At 42.4% G+C, this 22,612-nt stretch overlaps 1 protein-coding gene and 1 non-coding gene across 4 annotated transcripts in view; both read right to left on the reverse strand.

Annotated features, from left to right (window-relative positions):
• SYT1 (synaptotagmin 1) overlaps positions 1-22,612 on the reverse strand; it is a 1,132,258-nt gene that overhangs the window by 903,693 nt on the left and 205,953 nt on the right. The gene's annotated exons all lie outside the window — the stretch shown is intronic.
• On the reverse strand, positions 10,713-10,819 carry LOC144780589 (U6 spliceosomal RNA). Its single transcript, XR_013600757.1, has one exon. It is a non-coding gene; the product is annotated as a U6 spliceosomal RNA (small nuclear RNA).

Genomic DNA, 22,612 nt, shown 5'->3' on the forward strand with positions numbered 1-22,612 from the left:
AGAGATGTTACCTCCCACCATTTGTTCGATTCTCGTTTGCATAGTTTTTCAAATAATGCAAAATTCTGTTTGAGTGTGGGTTCTGAAGAATTCAAAGCAGTTCCAATGTTCGTCAAAATGGTATTTAAATCCACATTTTCATCAAAAAGGGAAAGCGACACTGCTTGAAGTTCTGTTTCCCAACTATTCTTCACTCCAAAGCGATAAAGTGCTCACATCTGTTGGATGATGCAGCGGAAGCAATGAAATCCACAGCGTGACACAGCTCCAGGAAAATCCAGCAAAATTGCACTGGCGGGCATTCAAGAGCAAAACGGCAGCCAAAGGAAAAGGAAACACAGCTCCAAAACGCCCTTCGACCAGTGCGGATATGCTTCCACCTTTCCAGGAAAACAGCAATAGCCACTCACCGCCTCATCCAGGCATGTACAAGATCCGAACCAGGAAACATCCACTCCGGAGCGGCTGGGGCGGCTACAGTAAAAGTTTCAAAACCATGTATCGCCAAATGCAGCACACCTGCCAATGGATGTATGACGTTACAACGCATGCTTTTACATCGCATGCCTTTACAACGCGGTTTTTACATCGCATACCATTACAACGCATAGCGCTTTTGGGTGTTGGATAGTGAATAGTTTAATTTACTATTCCAACTCCAGTCCCCGTGGACACTAGGGAAGGTTATTGGATAGTAAATTAACCTATTCCCTATCCTAGAGCGCCCCCCAGTGCAATGCGTTGTAATAGTTTGCGTTGTAATGACCGCGTTGTAATGGTAGTGCGTTGTAAAAGTTTCGTTGTAAGTGATGTTTCCCCCTGCCAATTCGTGCTGGTGCCTGCCGTCAGGCCCGGACTGGCCGTTGCGGGCACCGGGCAATCCCCCGGTGCGCCGCAAGGGTGGGTGCCGGTTTTGGGCCCAGGGGGCCATTTTTGTTACAGGGCCGTTTTTGCAGCATAGCTGCAAAATCGACCCTGTAACAAAATCGGCCGAAAACCGGCCCCGCCAAAGAGTTCGGTCGGACCCCAGGGGGCCGGCCGAGCACTTTGCCAGGGCCAGTTTTGGTTCTCAGTCCGACCCTGCCTGCCGTGGTAGCGAAGAGCCACAAAATCCAAAAACAATTCAAACCCCGTGGGAATGAAGCGGCACACAATCCAGATGAAGTGAGTGCTTTATTAGCTTACAAACAATGCTTTTCCACCATAAAGGCCTTTATCAAGTTACCGGATTGTAGGTAGGATGACATTTTAAATACAACAGCGTCATAATCGACATGGAAGAGTTAATTCACCGTATACGATTCAATACAAACAGAATTAAATACAAATGTAAATGTGAACATTATTGAACCTTTTGAATTGCAGGGGGATATGCTGCTCAACATGAATTGTAAATACATGTATTCCAAAGTTTATGAGCAGTAACACGCTTCGTATACGTGATAAGAATTATGAAATTTAATTACAATCATTCACAGTGCAGCATGTCGTCAATGTTGATAATCTCGTGTACTATCAATTTAGAGGAGATCACTCAATGTGCAATATATAACAATCACTGAGACATGATATTCTATTATAATAAATAGAATAAACACGAAAATAAACAAATAAATAAACTAAAAAATAAACAAAAAGGGCATGTTACCTATCCCACAAATGCAGACAGATCAATGCAGCTATCAAAGTGAGAATTCACATAATTCATCAAATTCATAAATTGCATTTATAAAGGATGCTTAAAAGAGCAAAAGTAAATCCAACATATATCAGTATTATAATATGGACTGTTGCATGGTTATATAAACCAGTCTTAAATAATAGGTATACCCGCCAAATAGCAATTGGAATAATGCAAAAAGGTCTACTACGTCATACATGATGCCGAAAACACCTCTTATTTCTTATAAGGATGTAAAGTGAAAGTGATAACTCAAGAATAACTATCCCCACATATCATATATGTGTACACATCCTACTCAAATAGTAATTGAAAAAGAAACTATTCTGATAATAAATATCAGCTAGTGGGTTCTGCAGCATTTTCGATGCACTCAATTCATTCATGAATTCAATGAATGAATGTGTTAATAAAGTTATTCGATGAGCCCCAAGCATGCATATTCACATTCATATACTGTTTATATTCGATCCCGCATTAAATTTCACATTGAGATTGTGGCGTGTGATTGCAGTTGAAGTGGTGGTGAGCTATTTCTTGATTCCACCAAAATCACCCACAGTGCCACCTTATAATTCGCTTTGGCCTCAATTGAATTGTTTTCATAACCTTCTGGGTTAAGATTTCTCATCCATGTTGTCTATGTGCTAATTATTTTTAAATAGTTTATGCATGTCGATCAAAGTCAAACCTGCACTGTCTTATAGCAAAGCGAGGCTCTCACAAGTGATTGATTTGTACAAAGTGCATGGTATCGCGCAGGAGGGCGCTGTATGTATTAGGTTTGTCAAAGGCTTTGGAGAGGGAGGCGGGATGGTGTGGTCTCCGGTGTTTGACTCTGATTATAGTTTCCTTAATGGCGGGGAAGGGATTTGGATCTATTTCTGACGCAGAGTGCTAAATCTAGCACTCGAGCCAATTGCTTTTAGACTCGGCTCTTGTTTCAGTACAAGCTGACCATGAGATACTAATGTCTTTTTCCTCTTCACTTTCTAGACTTGAAACATTAGAAATTGCAGGTGAAGAAACAACGGATTGGAAAACAATGTTTTTGCGGTTGTCTCAGATTCACATGATGCTCTATCTGTTGGATATTGCCGCCTGGACAGTTTAGAGTGGTCTACTGTGGCATCTATACTTGTTGCCTCTCGCCTAGAACAATACCCAGCTAGGATGCATTTGCCAGGTCACATAAAAGATATCTGTAGTTGAATCCGGGGTGGGGGGGGTGTGGGTTGGATGAAATCACTACTGCACCCCATGGTCCCCCATCTTAAAAATGCCTCTGCGGTGTTAGGCGAAATTGAGAGGGCATTTAGGTATCAAAACTTTTTTTTAAACTCGTGTTAAGCCCTTTGGAAATTGATGAACTGTTAAGCATATCTCAGCCCATTTCAAAATCCAAATGCTTTAGATAGGGCTGTAGAAAATGAATCGTTCTGGTATGGCTTCTTAGTTGATTTACAGTGTCCCTTGCAGAAAACAACATAACAAAAGCACCACATGGGTTGTCGTGGGCGGCGTGTCACAAAATGTCACTTAGTTTTAAGTGCCTTTTTCTAGTTAGTCCCATTTCAAATGTTTAGTTTTCAGACACATCATATGGCACTAGGAATAATCAGCATGATGTAGTAAATATTACACTGATAGGCATAATTCTTAAGAGTTGGTAACATTAAGACCCTGTAAAACAGAATGTTTCCAGCTAATCATCCTAAACTTTGATACCACATGTGAACTTTTTTGGAGGGTGGGGCAGTATCACCACAAGGTGAATCCCCTTACTAGCACTTCACTGACTTCTAATTTTGCACCTTCTTTAGAGTGTAACAGATTAAAAGGTTTATCACAAATGTGGTGGATACCCCATCCTCTGTATTACAAGTCCAGTAAAGCCTATGGCTCTCGTACTAAGGTAGATGTACTATCCAGCACTTATTCACAGAGTATCCCATCCACCAAACTTTAAATGAGGCCATATATCTCTAAGGGGCGGTGTACTTTCTATGGAATGTACATATATTGAAACAAGAATTTGCATGGCCTATAGGTCTGGCTTTTGTTAGGAGAAGTGTTTTGCAGTAGCTGGTCGGCATTTTGTGTGTTACCCCTGTTAGAAATGAGGGTCTCTAGTTGGCAGAAGTAGGTACCTTTGTCCAAATAGGGACCCTTGCTTCTAGTCAGGGTGAGGTGGATACACACTTTAGGTAACACCTGCTCACCCCCTGGGTAGCTTGGCACGAGCAGACAGGCTTATCCCAAAGGTAATGTGTAAAGTATTTGTACTCAAAACACACAGTAATACAGTGATAACACCACAAATGGACACCACACCAGTTTGGAAAAATAAAGTATCTATATCTAAACTCAATAAGACTGAAACGACAAAAATCCAACATACAGGTACTAAGATATGACCTTAGAACAGCTATTGCAAAAAGAAGGCTTGTAGAAAACAAATAGCTCCCCCTGGGGCTATTGCGACGTCTTGAAAGCAATACATACAAAGTATGGTGCCGACCGCCAGGAGTGCGTTTTGAGTCACATAGACCCCAAGACAAACAATACCTTGGAAACCAGGTCTATGATGATGCACAGGGTCATGGAGGTGAGGCATTCTGTGCTGAGGTTTAGGCCAGCTCCCAGGTTGCCACGGGGGGAGCAATGCGTCGTGTCCGCAAGGAGGCGGCATGTCAAGTCCAAGACAGGGGAAGACGGTTGCATCGGCGGCGGTGAGGCATCGGTTCCAGTGAGGTGATGCAAAGTCGGAGAGATCGTAAAGTAAAGTCACCCTGGGCATTTATCGGCGCCCCAATAACAGGATGCAGGTGCTGGCGATAACGAAGTCGGTGCGAGCGCTGGTGCCGGGAAATGCCGATAACTAAGGAGCTGCTGTGCAGGACGGGTGGTGCGCCATGCACTTCACAAGCGGTGCCACTGGCCTTGGTGCAGGTTGCGGCGTCACACCGGTATCCCTGACGTCATCAGAGATAAGTATTCGTACTTCTCATAGGTGTATTCCAGCTTCCAACAGCAGGAACAATCTCCAGAGGCCAAAAACTGTAATAAGCACCTCCTGGCAGGTCGGACCTCTCATTAATAGAGTTCAAGGGAGCTGGAGGAGATATCTTTTTTCTCAGAGACTTCAGAACAGGAGACCAGCACGCACAAGCCCTTGAAGATTCTTCTTCAAGCAGATTCACAGCAAAGTTCCAGTCTTTGTCCTTTCCTTGGCAGAAGTAGCAACTGCAGGCCAATTCCAAACAGCAAAGGGGCCGTACTCCTCACAGCTCATGAGCTTTTCTCCTTGGCAAAGGTTCCTCTTGAGTCCAGTAGTGATCTAAAATCTTGGGGTTTTAGGTCTACCACTTATACCCCATTTTGTCTTTGTTCTCTTTGTGCAAGGGTCACTGAGCCCAGTCCAACCAGTTCTGCCCTCACTGGTGCAGTAGGACCACAGGGCAGTAGCCGCCCGTGGTGGGAGTGCTGCTGGGCGCGGATGTGGGGTGGGGGAGGGGGAGGGGCCGGGTGGGGGTACTAAAGTATGGATTACGGCCGATTAGAGGTAAGTAAACTTATAAATAAATAAAACGAATTTCGTTATGCGCGCTACATCGCCAAATGTGATGCAGCGCGCGCAACAACATTTGTGTAATTTATTTATATGTTTACTTACCTCTAATCGGCCGTAATCCTTAGTTTACCCACCCCATCCTGCCCCTCTCCCGCCCCAAATCAGCGCTCAGCAGCACTCCCACAACTGGCGGCTACTGCCACAGGGGGTGGAGACAGCATTGTGCAAGGGAGACAGGCCCTATTCAGGTGCAAGGAAATCTCCTCCCTCTACTGTAAATGCAGCAAGGCCCCATTCAGGTCTGCTCTGAGTCATCGAGGAAGGGCCAGGCACACCTCAACTCAACAGTGGCTGTCTCCAGTGAATACACATCCCCAGCCCCTGTCACTCCAAAACTAGCCAGTCAGTCCACAAACAGGCAGAGGGACACAGAATGGTTAAACAAGAAAGTGCCTGCTTTCTAAAAGTGGCATTTTCAAACACATAATTTAAAAACCATCTTTACTAAAAGATGTGTTATTAAATTCTGAGTTCAGAGATCCTAAACTTTATTTCTCTATATTCTCCTAAATGGCACGGTATACTTGTAAGATGTTACAAAGAATCTCCCATTCTATCCGCTGGGGCAGAGAACCTTTCAATAGTGAACAATGCAATTAGCAGTATTTCACTATCAGGACATGTCACACGCACCAGTACATATCCTACATTTCACATACACTGCACCCTGCCCATAGGGGGACCTTGGGCTTACCGTAGGGGTGACTTACATGTAAGAAAAGGGAAGGTTAGGGTCTGGCAGATGGGTGCTCTTGCCAGGTTGACATGGCTGTTTAAAACTGCACGCAGACACTGCAGTGGAAGGTCTGAGATAACTTTTCAGGGCTACTTATGTGGGTGGCACAATCAGTGCTGCAGGACCACTAGTAGCATTTGATTTATAGGCCCTGGCACACTCACTGCACTTTACTAGGGACTTACCAGTAAATCAATTATGCCAATCAGGGAGAACCAATTGTAATAACAATTTACATAGGGAGCACTTGCACTTTGACATCGATCAGCAGTGGCAAAGTGCCAAAAACATGTAAAGTAGCAAAAACGAACTTCTGCACAGCATCAAAAATACAGGGGGTGGAGGCAAAAAGTCAGGGGAAACGACACCAAAGATGCCAAGTCTAACAACCCCCAACTTTTCTGAAAATAAAAAAGCTACATCTTGGCCTACAACAACTTAGAGGCTGAGACTCTATCCTGATACATTATGTTACATTCTACAGATTTGTAGAGGGCACTACTACCCAGGAAAGTATCTTTATGCTGAGCAGGTGTGAGTCTAGCCACACCTAGGGCCTAGTGGAACTATTAAAAAAAACAGGTCTTCAGCTTCTTGCAGTATTCAAGATGCAAGGAGGAGATTCTTATGTGTAGCTGCAGGTCATTCCTCCCTTGAGGAGCAATATGGGAGAAGCCTTGACTGATGAATCTGATTTCCTGTATGTGTGGGATGTGGGACGTAGGAATCTGGACGAGTGGAGGTGTCTTGAAAGTGTGTAAAAGTAGATGCAATTGTTGAGGTATGCCGGGACAGTATTATGTAGTGTCTTGAATGTGCAGATGAGGAGTTTGAATTGCGCTTGTTTGCAAACGGGGAGCTCCTTCAGGTGTGGTGAGATGTGAATGCAGAATGGGAGGTTTGAATGTGATTCTCGCCTCTGAGGTCTGAATGGTCTTCAAACTTCTGCTGAGTTTCTTATTGATCCCCAGCATAGAGGGTGTTCCTTTAATCCAGCTTGCATGTGTGATGGCTTTCCTGGTGCTGGCTGGGACCCATTTGAAAATCTTCCTCAGAATCTATAGGGTATCAAAAAATGAGGCAGTTACAGCATTGACTTGGGTGGTCATCTCATGTTTGCTGTTGATGATGATCCCAAGCTTCTTGGTGTGGGGGTGGGGGTTGGGGTCAGTCCTAGCTCCATTGACCACCAAGTGGAATCCCACAAGGATGTGTTCTTGCCCAAGATCACAATTTTGGTTTTGTTGGTGTTCAGCTGTAGACAGTTGGTCTGCATCCAGTGGGCGATTTCAGTCATGTAGGCATTAACCCCTTCCATGCTGATGACGAGCTGAGCTCGTTATCAGCATTACCTACCCTGTGTGGATGACAAGGTGAACTCGTCACTCAACATGTTGTTTTTGAAATTCCAGCGCACAGCGGGAAAACCGCTAGCGTAGAAGTGGTTAAACTTTATCCGGGTACTGAGCAACTTGTTTGTGAGTGAGAGAATGAATTGGGTGTTGTCAATTTAGGAGAGGATATTGATTTAAAGAGATTAGATGATGGTGGGTAGAGTGATCAGGTATGCATTGAAGAGAGTTATGCTAGGGAGGATCCATGCCAAACTCTGCAGATGAGGTCACAGGCATCTGAGGTGTATGGTGCCAATCTGACTGACTGGGCCCTTTCAGTTAGGAAGGAGCAGATCCGTGGGACTGCATGGCATTGGAATCCAATATCGTGCAGGAATTGGATTAAGATTGGGTGGGAGACTGTGCCAAATGTTACAGAGAAGTCCAGGAAGTTGAGTGTTTGATTTGTCAGAAGTCATGCAGATATCATCTGTGGCAGTGATAAGGGCAATTTCAGTGCTGTGGTTGGGTCTGAAACCAGACTGAGTAATGTGGAGGACTTGGTGGTCGATGAGGTATTCAGTGAGGTGTCTGTTGATGCCCCGGTTACTTACCGGTAATCTTCATTACTCCGAGTATAGTCTTCCTCGCCACATGACTTACATAGTGAGCTTCAGCTCCACACCAGAACCCCCCCAAAGCAAAAGTTAGCCTCCCATGCCTCCCATCCCCTCCCAAGATGGCCGACCCATTACCACCTGACCTCTATAAGAGGCGGGCCGGCCCAACCATCAGCCTGAAACCACCAAGCACAAACATGAAGCCGATAGCCAGACAGGGAGGGAGGGATGGTAACTCATGTGGCGAGGAAGACTATACTCGGAGTAATGAAGATTACCGGTAAGTAACCGGGGCATTACCTCCTCGTTAGTCTTCCTCGCCACATGACTTACATAGTGAGCACATACCAAAGCCAAGCGACTTCAAGAAACACACAAGGAACAGATCAGAAGGGGATGACCACGAAAGAGGGCAAACCCAACAGACCAGCACCAGTGGAAGGACCACCCAGGAGAGAGGCAACCACGAGTAGGAGAACCAACCCGGGACCGAAGACACCGGGAAGGCCGAAAAACAAACCGGACCCCAGAGACACCAAGAGTCGCCAGGAAAACTGCCCCAACCGAAGGAAGGCAGAGAAAGGCACGGGATAGGACCACACGGAACCAAAAAGGCAACAGCAACCAGGGCCAGAACAGAAACGAGCAGGCCCGAACAACACACCAGGGCAGCCCAACAGGCCACACAAAGTGAGAGGGGAGCAAAAGGCCCAAGAGAGGAACCAAATGAACAGAGGACATCCCCACCACAGCGACCCAATAACAAAAAACACCAGTGGAAAGAGACAACCAGGCCGCCCAAAACAGCAACACCGCAATGGTGACCAGAAAAACTGGGAAGCGGCACCAGAGCCATCCAACAGACAGGCAAGAGCCGGAAGAACGGAAAAGGGAGCCGAAAAAGGACAGAAGGGGGACCAACCCCCGTCAAACAAAGGACCCCCGGAAGGGCCGCGACTCCAAGGAGAGAACCCAGGCAGGCACCCAGGAAAGGAGCCGGAGGAGAACCAACCAGGTAAAGGCGAAAAAACTGAAACCCCACAGGCCCGCCCACGGCCAGAAGGGAGAAGAAGAGGCAGAAAGAAGCCAAATGGCCAGGAACGGGAACACCTCGCACAGGGACCAAGCAACCGGCCCAGTAAGAAACACAAGAAGGGAGCGAGCCGCCCAAGAGAGCACCCAGGCGGGCAAACAGACAGCCAGCCCACAACCAGGCCCAGCCCAGCGAGACAAAGAAGAACCGACAGGCACAGGAGCGCGGCAGCAACACACCAAAGGCGTGAAGGACAGAAGGGCAGGGTGAAGACGAGCCCGAGCCACGACAAAACACCCCCAAAAAAAACGGAGACCCAAAGGAAGCAGACAGGGCCAGACGGACCCAGGAGACTCCCGAACCAGGCACAAAGAGAGGCCCGACCCACAAACCACCGGAGGAGAGGCGATGAGAACATGAGCACCCAGGGCCAGAAAAGCCGCAGCTAAAAACGACCCAGGCAAGGACAGTACCAATGTGCCAAAGAAACAAAAGGGGCGAACCCCCCACACACCCCGGAGCACGAGGCAGGGGACAAACTCACCACAGGGACCAACAAGCCCCAGCCAGGCAGGGGAAAACCCCAGAGAAGCCAAGGAACGGCAAAATAGAAGCCAGACGGGAAAAACTACCACAGGGAAACCACCGACCCAGCACAGACCGGGAACCCAAGCATGGCCAGAAGAAGGCACCACCAACACACGGGCAGGAGGAACCCAGCACACCCAGGAGACAGAGCGGGAAGAGTCGGGGGAAAAAGAACCAAGGAAAAGGCCAGAGGCCCCGAGACCAACAGGAAGGGGAGGATCATCGCAAGGACAGACAGGGGCAAGAAACCACCGCCAGATCACAAGACCACGACCAGAGGAAGGCCCCACCAAGGCAGACAACCTCAACCGGACAACCCACGAATAGGACCTGGAGAGAAAGCAGCAGCGAAACCGCCAAAGCGACCCCGCAACAAAGAGGCAGGCGCCAAAACCCCGGACCGACCAGGCAGGCACCACACAAAGGAAGCAGAGACACCAAAGGGCCAAAGCACCAAGGGCACTGAAAGTCCGGAAGAGAAGGATCGCAACAAACACCGACCCCCAGGGGGCAAGGAGAAGCAAGGAGACAGCAGGAAGTCGACAGGAAAAGGGCGCAAGAGTCGCCCGCCGAGACAGGGGGGAGCGGCAAAGCAGCGGACCCCGACAAGACAAGGAGAGCCCTCCAGGAGCAGAAACAGTCAGCAAGAAAACACTGACGCAGCCCAGAGACGGACGGAGAGACCCCAACAGCAGGAAGCCCATAACAGACAAGCCGCAGCCCACAGCCCCCGGAAAAACCCAGAGGACGGACAACAAGGAACCAACCGGGACCGACCCCACACCAAAACAGCGGGGACAGGAGTCCACAGGACAAAGGGACAACAGGCCCAAAGCCCGGAAGGCAACACCGCAAGCACGAAGCAAAAGGCCCCACAACCCAACGCCATAGGTGCCGAAAAACAAGCAATCCATAAATGCACCACACAAGGACACATTTAGAACAACGGCAGGGACCGAACCCCGGCCCGAGAATGGCGGGCACCACTCAAGGTACAAGACACACCACCGAGCCAAATCACCCTGGACCCAAGCCAAACCAAGGAACCCTGCGAAAAAAGCAGAGAGAGCAACCCACCGGGAGACTCCAAACATGGAACGCCACACGAAATAGCGCGGCAACCCAGTGCAGGGACCATGCAAATCCTCACTGTAAAAATCCAATACCAGGAAATGTGCCGCTGAAGCGAGCACAGAGGAAACATGGAACGCACAACGAATACGCGTGTCATCCACTGGCAAACCGGCAACCCCAGAGCGCCCAGGGGGCAGCCGAAGCGAACACGTCCGAAGAGCACACGCCGAGTATGCGAACCACACACGAGGAAGAGAGCGCAAGGGGAGCCCGGCAAAGGAGCAGGTGAAAACACCATCCGAAAACCAAACGCTGGGGGACATGGGCAAAGCAAAAGCGGGACCCGAACCCAGGCTAGAGCACCAGCAAAGCGCTGAAAAAAACAGACGAACAGTGCAACCAAATCCAAAGGGACACACAACAGCGACCCCAGAAGGAAGAAAGGCAGAGAGAACCCGCCAGGAGCAGAGCCCGTGACCACGAGGCCGAAACACAGGCCCCCACAGAGGAAGAAGTAAACCACTGAGCCACCAGCACACAGCCCCAACGGAATGCGAGAAGCACCCCCCAAAGGAGCCCTAGCAGGCAGAAAAAGAAGAGAGAACAAACACCGGAAAAGCCCAATGCTGCGCCACGAACAGCGAGACAGCAGGAGCGGCAAACAACCAACCTGAGGAAGAGCAGCCACCACAACCGCCAGGACACAGCGCCAAACCAGGGAACCAAGCAACCAAAGGAGGAAGCAGAGGACCCCCTGATGGAGCGAGATAGAAAACAAAATTTTGTTTAAACTCGCAAAGTCACATTTCCATAACATGAATAAAATTATTAATGATTTGTGATATGTCGTGCTAATACAACCTAGATTAAACTTTACACGTGGGGGGACTAACATGTGTGCTCATAAACGTGCATAAATGTTGCATCTTTTTGTTCGTGCAAAATAATAAAATAATTTATTGTTTTCGTTTTTGTCATTACTAACTGCTGCATATTTAAAATAAGCATGTGCTTGTTTTGCTTTTTCTCGTCTGTGTGATGTCATTTCTACTATTCTAGGTGCATATGGGTCTCATTGAAAAACGGAGACTGGTAAATATAAACGCTGCTTTATTTGTTTGCAATGGCTAGGTAACATTTGATTAATCGGGTGGGTTAATTAATTAGTAAACCATGGGGTGGATACAGAATATACTTTATTTCTTACATTAATACTTTTCTTGTGTTTGTTTTATACTAGAAATCATAAGTTGCCTGCTTTTGAGGCCTAACTATTTGAGCCGCACAAAAAGAGCTAATTCATATTTCTGCAGAAAGTCACGAGACGCCCATTCTGAATTAAAACGTTTATTGAAGATGCATTCACAAAGAAAAAACTGATGAGCTGACATCATTCTGTCGGACATGGCCAAGGTCGAAAGTGAACTTTTTGTCAGTCCTTAACTTGGCATCCGCGGAAGTTGCACTGTAAGACTATGGAAGCTGCGAGGATGACTTAAAACAAAGTTGCAATCGCAGGAAGCCTCTGGCTTCACGTGGAAGAGACAATGGTCTTTGTAAGACATGATTTTGTGAAACTTTTTAAGAATCGGGTGACATGTCACTTGTCACTCTCAGCCAATGGGACGTCGAGTATTTCTGAAAACTTTCCTTTGCTAGTTTAGTTAGCGTAGAAAGGTATAAAAAGTCATGCCCTTAGGGTTGGGCTGGCTGCTGCTTTCTGACTTTCCGATGAGGGTGATGTGCTGCTGGACTTTGCGTGGAGCACGTAAGAATCCTCAAAGAACTTTACTTTAATTTCTGTCTATTTAGCTCAGTTAGGGAAATAGGTTTTAGAAATGCTAAACTTTATATAATTTCTTTAAAATTGATTCAATTGCTTAAATTGTATTTTTCCATATTTCTTACTATCATGCTTGCTTTATTGCTAATAAATTTCATTTATAAAACTTACAACTTATATACCATAATTTAGAAAATAAAATCTTACTTTTGACAAACAAGCTGGTCTTGGTTATTTAGAAGTATAGGTTACCTTTAGCTAGATCACGTCGCCTATGGTGGTCGTTTAAATGGTTGGGTTTTATTCTAATGACAATATTCTTTCTGCAAATGTATAAAATTGTATATAGTGTGTAGATAATGTGTATATAGATTTATTCTGACCACCTGATTCAGTAGGCCCAAAAATATATCAGGTTCATAAATGGGTCCATGTATAGTTTAGAATTTTGTTTATAGGTTATGAAATTGGGTAGCGTAGTTTATGATATATTTTCTATAGCCCGCTGGATCAATTATCTGGTAGCAGAAATTGATGGTTGCTAAGCGGTAACCAAGGTAACATGTTGGTTGCTAAGGATTGCGTCATGGTATGCAAATAGGATTAATGTTTTAACACTCGTTAAGTTCGTTTTTCGTGCCTATCTGTAAGCTATACCGGTATAGATTGTGTGGCGAGAAATTAGTCACGCAAGCCATCTGTTCGTTTGTAGTGATATCGCCGAGTATCACAAGAGGTATCGCCGTGTACCATAGTGTTGTCGCCGAGCAGCACAGTTTTAGGGCTAGGTCTGAATCTTGTATAGTGAGGAATTTCTAAGAAATCAAAGCAGCATGAGAATAGGGACAAAGCGCCTTCCATAAAACTCACTGTGATGAGAGTATTAGTTATATCCGAGCTTGAGTGAAGGGTAAAATTTAACGTCGGTGCATGATTATCTATAAACAGGTTAGAGTCCTGTACGGGTACATGTTTCATATCTATAAACAGGTGAGAGCCCTGTACGGATAACGTCGTTATTTTGCTAACGGTGCATGATTTCTATAAACAGGTGAGAGTCCTGTACGGATTTCGTGTGTGTTTGAATTTAGGGAATTTTCCGTGTAAAAGTGCGAGTTTGAATTGTATTTTATGTTCAAGTGGAACTCTTAGAACTTTCACTTCGCGGTGGGTTCAGAGCAAAGCGAGTTCATAATTATACTTGCTAGAAGGGTGGGGTAAGGTTACTCTACTGACAATTGAATATTATCCTTAGTGTGAATAGCGCCGTCTATTCCGAAGTGTGGATACTTGAATGTGTGTAAACTATCCTAATTAGTGAAACGAACAGATGTTGTCTTTATAAGTCATTGTTAAGAATTAATTTACACTGAAAAGTGTTCTTAAAATGGTGCTGTGAAAAGATTTTGTCAAGGAGGGGTAAGCGCCAGGAGTGAGAAACGAGAAACCGCAGCTGCTGTGTACGTCACAGAGCCGCGCAGGGATTGGGTGACCTACGTCACAAGCTGTATTCTGATTGGCTCCTGAGTCTCTGACGGCCTGTGAGCTGATTGGTCCTTAGGAAAATCTCCAAAATTATTGGTCGAGCTGAAAAGTGACGCAGCTCAACTGCCATTGGCTTGTTGGTGTGTTTCGCGCACGGATTGGTTGTTTTGCGGAACATCCCGGAAATATTTTACGAACGATTTTGTGAATTAAATTTAACTTTTAAAAATGAGTTATCATTTTAAACATGTTGAGAAAAAGACAACATTATTTCAGAAATTTAAGAATTTATTTTCACCTGACAAGAAAATCGAAACGCGAGGTGGTAAACTACTTCATAAGTATAAAACACCTGCAGCGTACATGGAAGGTGAATACGGATATCATACTGTCTTATGGTTCGACAGTTGGAAACGTTATACTAAAAACGATGGTGTTTTGGCTTGGCCTGATGATGGTTCATTTAATGTAAGAGTTTTAAGAAACTTACGAGAAAAAATGAATGCTCTTGTTCCAAAACCGAGACCAACTCAATTTGAAGCTTTAGTTGAGTGGGAAGATGAGATGTATCAGTTACAAAGAGAAGCTAGTGGAATTAAAAGACCTTCTAAAAATCCATCATGGAAAAGAGAAACTCATGAAGATAGATTACGAATGTGGAGACAGGGAAACATGAGTGAAGGATTGTATTTAATTCATGAAATGGTAATGGGTTCTCCTACAGGAAAATCTATGGAAAGTGAATCTGAGGATGCAATTATGGAAGAAATATATACAACTGCTAGAAATAAACAGCCTAATCAGCCTTTGAGACCTCCTAGATCATGGTCTACTCCGGTGGTTTCTACTGAAACTTCACCGAGTGCACCTCCAATTAATGAAGCTCCTAAACTTTATCCAAATAATTGTGAAATCACTGAAACTCCTAGAAGACCAGAATTTGAGAATGCTCGAAATGAGGGTAGACATTTTTCAATGACTCCAAGAGCAAGGGAACCTCCAAAAGATTATACAAGAGAAACAAGAAATGTTGAGGATGATGATTATAATGAATACATAAGGTCTAAAGAAGAATTAATTAAAAGAATGACAAAAGGCATGGAAGCTGTTACAGTTCCAGTAACAATAGGTCCTGTTCAACCTGTATTTGATCAAAGAAATACAAACAAAACTGGATTAACTATTCCTTTAAATACAGAAATTCAAAAGCCTGCTGAAAAATTTTATTCAGACTTGACTGAATTAAACACTTCTAGATCGAGAATGCCTGATTTAACCTTTAATGAGGATTTATCTCCAAAAACACCAATGGGTGCTATGTCAGATGTAGGAAGTCCTGAAGTCAGGGTAACTACACCAAAGCTTGATGTGGCCAAATTAAAAGCAAATATAGAAGAATTAATAATTGGAACAATTGGCCCAGATAGTTTAAATTACTATCGGGATGATGAACTATTATTCATTTGCAAAAGTATTCAATGGAAAACGAAAAATAAATATGATCAATTAGAGGATCTAGCTGCAGAACTTGAAATCGATGTGAGTAAACAAAAGAATTTTGCAAAACATTACAGATTAGATTTCTCAGAAAGCGACATTGAGAGTTTGAACTCAATGGGAAGAATAGTTCACATTAAAGATTTAATTGTCTATATCAAAAAGCTAGGAGAACTGAACAAATGGAGAGTGAAATGGACCAAAAGAAAGGAAGATGAAAGATTGGAAAAATTGTCAAAACAATTTCCAATGAGAGAAGTTGCAGGTGGAGGATATGTTCATGTCCCATGGTCGAGACAAGACATTCTGTTATTCACAAATGATTTTCCTAAATTAAGAGAGAAACCTGTTGAGTGGTACAGGCAAGTCGATAGATTTATCAAAGTGTCAAAAGTTCTGTGGATTGATTTGGATGGATTTTTTGACATTGTTGTTCCATCTGATCTTTGGACAGAATGTAAAATATCTATTAGTTGGCCAAAAACAGAACCTGAGCGAATTAAAGAAACAGGTGCCCCAAATCCACTTGTAATGGATTTTTACGAGAAAGTAATTGTTTGGATGAAAAACAAAATTCCACCCAAAGAAGTTGATTGGGTTAAAATAGAAAGAACAGAGCAGGAAACAAAAGAATCAGTTCATTCTTTTTATGAAAGACTACTGTTAATCTTTAAACAATACAGTGGTTATGAAAAATTAGATGAGAAAGACATGAGTCATTTTATCTATAGATTTGTTTATGGACTAAAGCCTGAAATTGGAGAAATGATCAGAACTAGTATTGTCGGATGGCAAGCACTATCTATTGATGATATTCTGAGAAAGGCAAAATATTGTAGCGATGAATTAGAAGTAAAACAGAAAAAGCTAAAGGAGAAAGCCATGTGGGCACAGGTAAAAGTAGCTGAGCAACAGATTGCCAGCATGGGAAATAAGAACACTAATTTTGTTCAAACTGGAAATACGAACCAGATACAAGGAAAGTTTAAAGGTAATAATTTCCAAAAGAAATTTAGCCCAAAGATAGAAGAGCTGAAACAAAGATTACCTTGTTTTAATTGTGGCGAAATTGGACATTGGAGGGACGAGTGTCCTCATCCTCCTAGAAACTTAAAGAATCCCTTATTGAATCCACAGATGCAGAATGGTGTTAACGTGCAGCAACAGCTACAGATGCAACAGGGGTTAAATGAATTTAATATTCAGCGACAATTACAACAACAGCAACAACAACAGGTGAATAATCGTCAGGACCAGTTGCCACAACCACCTTTTCCGAATTGTGGGGGAGTTCAAAAATATAATCCAAACGTGGGATTTCAGGGATGTGAACAGGTAATAAAACCACAAAAACAGCAAAAGCAGCAAAGGGTTCAAATGCAAAATGCTTCACAACAATTTTTATTAACAGAAAGCCAAGACAGTGATTCTGATGATTATTGCTGACGGTGCCCGAGAGAGGAGGAAGAGTGTGTTGTTGGAGCCACTCTTGAGGTTGACCAGTCTGGTCCTTATGTAAACGGGAAAGTTAATGATGTAGACATCACCTTTCTAGTGGACACTGGTGCTACCCGTTCTACTGTTAGATCAGTGGAAATTGAAAACCTACCTCTCTCTGGGGATACCATCCAAGTTGTCGGAGTAAGTAATCAGCAAATTAAAACAGACTTAACTGATCCAGTACCAGTTGAAATTGGAAATTACAGAGACAAACACAGATTTGTGGTTTGTAATAGTAGTCCAGTAAATCTATTAGGTAGAGACATACTATGTAAAATGAATTGCAGAATATATTGTTCTCCTGAAGGAGTTGAATTACAAACAATGGAGGAAGATGGTTTGTACAGAATGACAATGATGATGATGGAAGCAGAAGAAACAAAATTGTTTCCTGCATTTGAAGAAAAAGATTTACCTGAAGAGCTAAAAGAAACAGTGAAATCTGAGATATGGGATTTTACTGGGAATGAGATGGGTCTGATGAAAAACGTAGATCCTGTTAAAATTGCATTGAAACAGGGAATAGAATTTCCAAACACTCCACAGTATAAAATGAAAACAGAGACAATTGAAGGTATTACACCTGTAATTGAAAAATTAATCAAGCAAGGTGTATTGGAAGAAATGAAGAGTAGCTCTTGTAATTCACCAATTATGGGAGTTAAAAAGGCTAACGGAACATTTAGGATCGTACAAGATCTGAGAAAGGTTAATCAAATTGTTATTCCATGTTGTCCTGTGGTTCCAAATCCAGCAGTGATTCTATTTCAGATTCCATATGATGCTGAATGGTACACAGTCATTGACCTTTGCAATGCATTCTTTACTGTTCCTCTACACCCAGACAGTTATGAAATCTTTGCTTTCAGATTCCAAGGTAAGACCCTTGGATGGACAAGAATCCCTCAGGGCTATACAGAAAGTCCTTCAATCTTTAACGAACTGTTAAAAAGATCATTAGAAGATTTAGACTTACCAGGTAGGTCTACGCTGGTGCAGTATATTGATGATTTGTTAATAGCTGCAAAGACAAGAGAAAATTGTGTAACAGACACAATAATTCTGTTAAATCGCCTTGCAGAAGAAGGACATAAAGTGTCCCCAGCAAAATTACAGTTTTGCAAACAAGAAGTGAAATATCTTGGTCACAGAATTGCGAAAGGAAAAAGACAAGTAACAATAGAGAGAATAAAAATGATTCAAGCAATGTTACCGCCAAGAACACAAAGACAGGTCAGAATGTTCTTGGGAATGGTAGGTTACTGTCGACAATGGATAAGTGGATTTTCAGTAATTGCGAAACCACTACAAAGACTGACCAAATCAGATGTAAAAGATCCAATTATTCTCAGTGATGTTGAGATGGAATCTTTTGAAAACTTGAAAAAGAGCTTATGCCAAGCTCCTGCTTTGGGTATGCCAAATTATGAGAAAGATTTTGAACTGTATTGCAGTGAGAGAGAAGGATGTGCATTATCTGTGTTAATTCAGAGACATGGAAACCTAAAGAAACCTATTGCATATTTCTCTGCAGTTCTTGATCCAATTGCAAAAGCATTACCAGGTTGTTTGAAAGCAGTTGCAGCTACAAGTATCAGTCTTGAACAAAGTGAAGGAATTATTATGGGATTTCCTGTGAAAGTTTTTGTGCCTCATTCAGTTGAAATATTACTGACAAGAGGTAAGACTCAACATTTAACAAGTAGCAGATTGACAAAGTATGAGAAAATCATACTGGGAGCAGATAATGTTTCGATTTCAAGATGTTTGAATCTGAATCCTTCTACATTACTGCCTGATTCAGAAATCGTTAATGACATTGAGACAGAACATGAATGTTTAGATGTCATGGAATTCTGCACTAAACCAAGAAAAGACATCAAAGACAGACCTTTGCCTGAATCGGATTTTGTCTACTTTGTAGATGGCTCATGCTTAAGATCCGAAGGTGGTGTCTTGAAAGCTTCATACTCAGTTTGTACAGTCGAAAACATTAAAGAAGCATCATGTCTTGAAGGAGTTCGTTCAGCTCAAGTAGCTGAATTGATTGCTTTAATTCGTGCATGTGAAGTATCAAAAGATATAAGAGTTACCATCATTACTGATAGTCAGTATGGGTACGGAGTTGTGCATGATTATGGACAACTCTGGTCACAGAGAGGATACATGACATCAACAGGGTCACCAATTAAAAATGCTGTTTTCATTAGAAGATTAATTGAAGCAATACAATTGCCAAAAGAAATTGCCATAGTCAAGTGTGCAGCGCACACTAGAGGAACTGATTATATTTCCAAAGGAAATGCCTTCGCAGATGAAACAGCAAAGTACTGCGCAAGGAAAAATTATTCTTACAATCGGAATAGAAGTACAGAAACTGATTCAAATTCATTAATGCTAACAACTGTTGTAGAAACATGGAATGAGATTAGAGATTTACAAAACGAAGCAGAAGATGAAGAAAAAGACCTATGGTTAAGATCAGATTGTAGACAACGTGATGAAGATGGAGTGTGGGTTTACAAAGATGGGAGAGTAGTTTTACCAAATTGCATGATTTCTGACATGGCCAGATTATATCATGGTCCTGCACATTTAGGAAGAGATTCTATGGTCAGACTGTTTAAAGAAACATGGTTCAATACCAAATTTAGAACCATTGCAGAATCTTTTTGTCAAAGGTGTTTGTCATGCCAACAAATGAATCCAAACAGAAAATCAGTGGTGGGGACAGGAATAATTGGTCGAGAGGGTGGTCCCTTCACCAGGTTACAAATAGATTTCATTGAAATGCCCTTACACAACTGTTTGAAATATGTACTTGTAATTGTATGCTTGTTCTCAAGGTGGGTAGAGGCTTTTCCTACACGACATTGTGATTCAATTACAGTAGCAAAACTAATGCTCAGAGAAATCATCCCAAGGTACGGTTTTCCAGTCACTATTGAGAGTGATGGAGGAAGTCATTTTGATAACAAACTGTTGAAATTAATTTGCGAAGCTATGAGTATTGAGCAGAAAATACACTGTGCATACAGACCAGAGGCATCAGGTGTAGTTGAACAAATAAATGGAACTATCAAAAACAGAATTGGGAAAATGTGTCTAGAGACAGGAGTGAAGTGGACTGATGCTCTTCCACTTGTTTTGATGTCAATAAGAAGTACACCAGATAAAAAGACAGGTTTGAGTCCTCATGAAATTTTGATGGGAAGAGTTATGAGGCAAGCTTTTGTACCTGTAGGTAAACTGTTGAGCATAAATGACAGTGCAATTTTGGATTACTGTAAAAGGTTATCTGATATGGTAACTTCTGTGTCTAATCAGGTGGGAACTGAAGCACAATCAAATGACAAAGTTTTGACACATGATTTGAGACCTGGAGACTGGGTCAGAACGAAAGTACATCGGAGGAGGAATTGTCTATCTCCTAGATGGCAGAAACCTAGGCAGGTAATCTTGATCACTACTAATGCTGTAAAGTGCAGAGGATTGAAGCGCTGGATTCATCCAAGTCATACTATTCCAATACCAACTCCTGAGAATTCTGATGTTGAAAGTGATACCACAGATGACTCTGATTCTGAAGCAGAAGACAGAACAGAAGGTGAAGTAATTCCAGATTCTGAAGATCGACAAGAAAGTCGACATCTGGAAACTGTGCCAGTGAATGGAAATCTGACAAGAAAAGACTTAGAAATAATTGAAATAGATTCTGAAGGTGAAGAGAATCTGTTAAAAGGAAAGATAACTGAGGATTCGGTTGTCTATATTGAAGACAGAGAAGCTGAACCAAAGGAAGTTTCAGACCAGGAGAGTATCGAAAGGCAGAGAACAAGCTCTGAAGTAAGGAACAAAAATCCGAAATCTGGGAAGCTAGAGGTAATCGAGGAAGAGGAGGAGATCGAATTACCGAGTACCAGTGATGGAAGACAAAGTGAAGTTCCTGAAGGAGTGAAATTGCCGAATAGAGAAGTTCCTGAGTCAATTGAAATTTCAGACTACGAAACTGAGGAAAGTGACGTGGAAGGTGGAAGTGAAAACAGAAAGAAAAGGACTTGGAAATCTGAATCGAATAATTCTGAACCAAAGAAAAAGTACGTGAGAAAAGCAGACTACTGGCCTGGTGGAAGATTGAGAGTCAGATTGATTAAAAAGCCAATAGAACAAGTTGAAGAAATCAGTAGTCAAAAGAGTCCTGGAAAAGAGGTTGGAGTTGGAAGGAAAATAGAAGTGATATCAAGAAAAGGGAAGAGAATAATTAGACCAAACCAGAAATACAAGTCTCCTGAGTGGACTTACTTAGTAATTCCACCTGTTATAGACATATATGATAGTAGTGAAGAAGAAAACGAAATCCAAGAAATTAGTGACAATGATTGAAGTACAAATTTATTAAATTGGCATAAGGCTGAAGAAATCCTGTTAGTTGACACAAGGTCGAAGAAAAACTGTCTAGTAGAAGAAAAACTTATGTATGACATAAGGTCGAAGAAATCTTGTTTAGGGTTATAAAAGAAAAATATATTTTAAAAGGGGGGTGTATATAAATTTTAAAATTTATTTTTATTTTTAATTTTATTTTTGAGGCTAAAACTAACCTAAAAATGCCTTACATTAAGGAGAGCACTTCAAAATGCTCTGTTTTTAAAAGATGCTGTAAGATGACTCTGGTGTGTCTGCTTATTTTAGTTCTGCTCTGGTTGGTACTAGCTGTGATTATACCTTTAGAAATGAATAGAGAATTACACAAAGTTAATTTAACAAGCAAAGCTCTGGTTAGCCAAACTAAACATAGTGCATCTGCAAAAGTAATTGATCATCAGCCTAACATTCATCAAGATAAATCAATAGGTGATTTTTCAAGCAATACTTTCACAAAGCTTTTGAGTGAATATGTAAAGGTAATGGATGCAAAGGATTGTTATGTATGCGTTAAGTTGCCCGCTTCTGTTTCTGAGGGAGTAACATATAATATGCTTCCTCTCACTTATGCTGTTACATGTAGTGTATTAACTAGTTTATTTTATCAAACCGGTCGTTTAGAATATTACTATTCAAATTATGATGAGATTTTTGCTAATGTCAAGATTGATAATGCTTTAAATAAGCATAAGAAAGCTAAACAATTAAGAGAATATTTCCTTGTTACTAACGAACTCACTTATGAGTATGCTTACAAGAATAATCTAACATGTAAATTAAGTGCTGAAGGGAAGAAATTTCTGAATATGGTTGAGGAGAGAAGAGCAATTTATAAGAGAAATGAATTAGTCAAGCAGACTAAGTCATCATTCTGGCAAAAAGAGGATGAGAAACTAAATGGCAAAATGCTTGAAAATATTGCAATTCACATAGACAAACCTGTTAGTGGAAAGCTTTGCATTAGAAGAGATAACACACTTTTTGATAATTATTTTGTAGGTGCAAGCAACTGTGAAGATACTTATCAGATTATGGGAGGTTGGGGATTTAAAGGTGGAAAAGATCCTATCTTTCCTGGAATTTATTTTGTCTGTGGTGACAAAGCCTACTACAACCTTCCAGACCATTGGTATGGAACTTGTTATGTGGGAATTGTTTTTCCTAAAGTGTTTCATGTTGACAGAGATTCAGAAGGATTATTTAAAATTCACAATTATGTAAA

This window comes from Lissotriton helveticus, chromosome 1_1 (genome assembly GCF_964261635.1).
Source record: "Lissotriton helveticus chromosome 1_1, aLisHel1.1, whole genome shotgun sequence".
Lineage (NCBI taxonomy): Eukaryota > Metazoa > Chordata > Amphibia > Caudata > Salamandridae > Lissotriton > Lissotriton helveticus.